Raw genomic sequence first — 5,533 nt, forward strand, 5'->3', positions numbered from 1 at the left:
TCTGGATTGTAACAGTCTTTCAGCCTTTCCTTGTTGTTGTAGAATTGGAACACTATGAGAAGTAGAGTAGTTTGTAAAATTTCCCTCAGTTGGGACATGTCTGTTGTTTATCTCATGACTGAACTGTTTTTGTGGATTATATACAGAGATATACTGCCATTTTCATTATATCATATAAAGGATAGATACTGTCAACATGATTTATCAGTCTTGGTATCAATCTGATCATCTTGCTGAGGAAATGTTTGTCAGCGTTCTCCGTAGTAAAGTGATTCTTTTATTATTATTATTATTATTATTATATTATTATATTATCATTATTATTTTAGGTTTTTCATAATATATTTTGCAGAAGGAAGTTACTATGTGTTTTCCACACATAAGAGTGGGAAGCTATGCTCATGAACTTGAGTGTGGTATGTCTGCACGAATTGTTTGAAATTCTTCTACATGGGAGATTTCTCTTCCTTCTGAGTTTGTTTGTTTCTTTTTCAAAGATGTTATTTATTTATATGAGAGAGAGAGAGAGGAGAAAAAGCATGAGCGAGAGGGGCAGAGGGAGAGGGAGAAGCAGGTTCCCTGCTAAACAGGGAGCCTGCCTTGGGACCTGGATCATGATCTGAGCCTCATGCAGAAGCTTAACTGACTGATCCATCCAGGTACTACTTCTTTCTTTCTTTCTTTCTTTCTTTCTTTCTTTCTTTCTTTCTTTCTTTCTTTCTTTCTTTCTTTTTTTCTTTCTTTCTTTTTCTTTCTTTCTTTCTTTCTTCTTTATTTCTTTCTTTTATTTTAATAATAATTTTATTTTTTATTGGTGTTCAATTTGCCAGCATACAGAATAACACCCAGTGCTCATCCCATCAAGTGCCCCCCTCAGTGCCCATCACACATTCACCCCCACCACCTGCCCTCCTCCCCTTCCATCACCCCTAGTCATTTCCCTGAGTTAGGAGTCTTTTTTTTTAATTTTATTTATGATAGTCACACACACAGAGAGAGAAAGAGAGGCAGAGACATAGGCAGAGGGAGAAGCAGGCTCCATGCATCAGCAACCCGATGTGGGATTCGATCCCGGGTCTCCAGGATCGCACCCTGGGCCAAAGGCAGGCGCTAAACCACTGCGCCACCCAGGGATCCCCTGAGTTAGGAGTCTTTATGTTCTGTCTCCCTTTCTGATATTTCCCACACATTTCTTCTCCGTTCCCTTATATTCCCTTTCACTATTATCTATATTCCCCAAATGAATGAGAACATACAATGTTTGTCCTTCTCTGATTGACTTACTTCACTCAGCATAATACCTTCCAGTTCCATTCACGTTGAAGCAAATGGTGGGTATTTGTCGTTTCTAATGGCTGAGCAAGGCCCACCTGTTCTCTCTCTTCATCTTCTGAGTCTTCTAAGATATGAATGTTATTTTTTAATAAGTGGCTGACTTCCCTACGTCCGTCTCTGTGGTCCATAACCTTTCTTGTTTTTATGGCTTCCACGTGGGACTGCATCTCAGTTATAGCATTTTTAACGTTGGCCTGACTAGATTTTAGTTGTTTTACTTCTGCAGTAAGGGATTCTCTAGTTTTCTTCTGTGCTCTTTTTCCAGCCCAGCTGCTATCTTTATAATCATTGTTTTAAAATGTAGTTAGACATCATATATGTGTATTGATGGACTTCCTGGCTGTGAGTACTATCTCATGTTATTTTATGGAGGTGAATTTCTCCATCTCATTACCTTTTCCAGAAAAGAAAGAGGGAAGAAAAAGAAAAACCAAGGAAAACAATAACAACTGCTCTCCAAAAAAAAACACCAGATTATTTTGGCCTGCGTTTCAAAAGATTCTAAACCCCAAATATGAAACACAATTAAAGTACCATGAAAGTAAAAATAAGAATTATATAAGGTACATACATAAAATTAAAATAAGTCAATTAATAAAAAAAATCAAGGAAAATAAATTACAATAAAGCACAAAGTACAAAGGAAGCTATATCCTACTTTCCAGGCACAGCTGAATCTATGCATCCTCTGTGGTCCGACAAATTGGTGGCGGTGAGTGGTCTGTGCAGGGTCTGGGGATGGGCTCTGGCACTGATTAGCAGGTGCACATCTGTGTGGTAGATGCACCTGCGGGATCAGAGGTGGGGTGGGCATCAGCACCTCTAGCCTCCAGTGGGCGGCACAGTGCTGCTCCTTGAGACCCCCCCCCCCCCCGATAGGCCGGATGCCGGTGGGGTCTGTGGGTCCTCTGGCTCTGGGGCTGAGCATTCTGCCCCCCAGTCTGCATGGGCCTCCACAGAAGAGCTCCCAAGCCCCTGGGTATCCGCCGATTCTCTCAGAACCCTGCGTTTACTCTACCTGCGTCCGAGCTTCTTTTGGCTTTGTTTTTTTATCTCAGAGTGTTGTGCCCAAGATTGTGAATCTGAGAAACCACCCAGAAGCCGACACTGATGCAAACACATGAGGGTTTATTTACAAGCTAGAGCTTGTGTGCAAGTATACCGGACAGAGTGGAGCAGGGACTTGGACCCCGAGGTGGGTTTTAGCTTAGTTTTAAGGGCTGGTCTCAGGGACCTCCAGAAGGGGTGGAGCAATTCCTCAAGTTCTGTTTACAATTTGATATGGGACATTCAAGGGCATTGAGCTCTGTTCTCATTCTAATAGAGGCTTCCTGTCCTTGGCCTTGACTCAGTTTTGTTTCTATTGTGGGGCTTTCTAGGACATTAAGCTGTAAACTTTTGCTTTTACCGGTAACTGAAGTAATGTTAATTTCAGCTGTTCTTCACAGGGACCTGGGATGGCTGGACTTGTGCTAACACTGAATTTAAGTTGGAATGGTCTTAATTTTCTAGGCCTCCACGCTTCCAGTCACATCCTATCTCGCTCCTTCCCCCTTCCCCAGAGCTCCTAAGAGAGCAATTGAAAATGACCTCAGCATGGCAGCCTGTGTTGGGGGACAGGCCCAGGGATTTCGGATCAGGAAGACCTGTGTGCAGCTGGATTCGATGCTGCAGACTCTTATTCCCTAAGGCTATCTTGACAATAGACTTTGTACATAAAAAAGCTCTCCTTTGTTTTTAGAAGATGAAGAGCCAGTCAAAGCATTTTTTCTCTGCCCATCTGATTGCTCAGATTCCAATCTGAGACATATTTCCTGTTAATAAGGATAATTTACTATCCGTGGTACTATGGTCAAAATATTCTGACACAAGTAATTCAGAGGGATGAGGGTTTCTCATCTCTTTCTTCACAGCTCAGTCACTCATCAGGAAATGCATCTTTATGGATTTGGAAAGAACTGAGAGACATTAGTACCAATGGTCCTATTATTTATGTGAAGGATCCTTCCCTGAGATTCTTCCCCTGTTTCAACTGACACTGAAACACTTTGAACTCTTTGGAAGACAAATGTCAAGGAAATAAATGTTATGCATTGCTAATTTTAAATGCACTTGCAATACGGTGTCTATTGTACTAGAAGTATTTTTATCTGATTTTTACTATTTAATATCCTTTCCTGCTTTTCAGGTTGAGGAGGCATTATACGTGTTCTTAAGTGTTTTTTGTTCCTTTGATCTAAAATTCTTACTTTGTTTCCATCAAAGGAACTCTTTAAGAATAAGGCAAACGTTAATTCAACAATTCTTAAAATGTCTTCACACTTGGAGCCTGATTCATTTAAGTCAATTTTCAAAATAAATCTTATTTATTAGGAAAAAAACAAAGATTTATAGGGAAACTGAGAAGATAGTACAGAGCATTCGCATGCACTTGCACTCAATTTATCCAATTATTGATATATTAGTACGGTACAAATATGAGCTAATGAATCAATATTAAAAAATTCGCATTAAACTAAGACAAAAAAAAAAGACCATAGTTTATTCAGATTTCCTTAGTTTTTGCTAAGTTACCAATCCTCAAATCACATTCCATTTGTCCTCTTTCCTTAGGCTCATCTGGATTGTGACATTCTTTCAGCCTTTTCTTGTTTTGAACTGGAACACTTTGACAAGTAGAGTATTTTGTAAAATTTCCCTCAGTTGGGACATGTCTGTTGTTTATCTCATGACTGAACTGTTTTTGTGGATTATATACAGAGATATACTGCCATTTTCATTATATCATATAAAGGATAGATACTATCAACATGATTTATCAGTCTTGGTATCGATCTGATCATCTTGCTGAAGTAGTGTTTGTCAGCTTTCTCAGTAGTAAACTGATTCTTTTTTATTATTATTAATTATTATTATTATATTATCATTATTATTTTAAGGTTTTCTTATTAGAAGGAAGGAAGTTACTATGTGTATTCCACACGTAAGAGTGGGAAGCTATGCTCATGAACTTGAGGGTGGAATGTCTTCACAAATTGTTTGAAATTATTCTACATGGGCAATTTCTCTTCCTTGTGGATTTGTTTGTTTGTTTCTTTTTCAAAGATGTTTTTTATTTATTTGAGAGAGAGAGTAGAGATAAAGCATGAGCGAGAGGGGAAGAGGGAGAGGGAGAAGCAGGTTCTCTGTTGAACAGGGAGCCTGCCTTGGGACCTGGATCATGATCTGAGCCTAAGGCAGAAGCTTAACTGACAGAGCCACACAGGTGCCACTCATTCTTCTTTCTTTCTTTCTTTCTTTCTTCTTTCTTTCTTTCTTTCTTTCTTCCTTCCTTCCTTCCTTCCTTCCTTCCTTCCTTCTTCTTCTTTCTTCTTTCTTTCTTTCTTTCTTTCTTTCTTTCTTTCTTTCTTTCTTTCTTTCTTTCTTTCTTTCTTTCTTTCTTTCTTTCTTTCTTTCTTTCTTTCTTTCTTCTTTCTGTTCAATACAGCAACATCTGAGGAATTCTTCCCTCAGATGGGAGCTACATACTAACTTCCAAACCTGAGAACCTACCTGAAAGCTCACTCTGGGGAACTTCCCTCTCAGAGATGAGCTGAAACGTGGTCCTTCCCAGTCCACACTGCCTGCAGATACACTTATAAACATCCTCACTAGACATGTTTGTCAGAAGCTCATGGGATGCAAGGGGCAAGCTGCAGGCTTCAAGGTTGTGTCTCCAGGTGCAGTAAAGCGGTATTCATGGAACATCCTGAATTACAATGCTGCCACGTTCTCATGCCCATCAGAACGCAGTTAGTAGAAAGCTGGCCTCCAGGCATGTCTCCTTTGAAATCTGAGCTCAGGGCAGGAGCCTCCCGCATCCTGCCTGCCCGTAGTCGTAGCTGCTAACATCCTTATGTTAGGTGTTCGGAGAGGTTGGAGAAATGCCAGTGGAAGTGTCAGGACTGTACTCATATGTATCTGAGTTCAATAGAGCGATTTCCAATGTCCATGTTCAATTAGAGTGTAGCTCCTGTATACCTCGTCTCGATAAGTGTCTAGCAGACATCGGCCTGCAAAGCAAACACACTTCTGCAAGTTCAACTTATGGCCTGTACCTCCCCCATCCTGACTGCCTGTATGTTCCGCTTCCACAGCATTTCGTTGTATGCGGGACAGTAGCAGAGTGAAAACCACGTGTCTCCCTTGTAAATTTTGT

This window comes from Canis lupus, unplaced genomic scaffold (genome assembly GCF_003254725.2).
Source record: "Canis lupus dingo isolate Sandy unplaced genomic scaffold, ASM325472v2 SANDYSCAFF122, whole genome shotgun sequence".
NCBI lineage: Eukaryota > Metazoa > Chordata > Mammalia > Carnivora > Canidae > Canis > Canis lupus.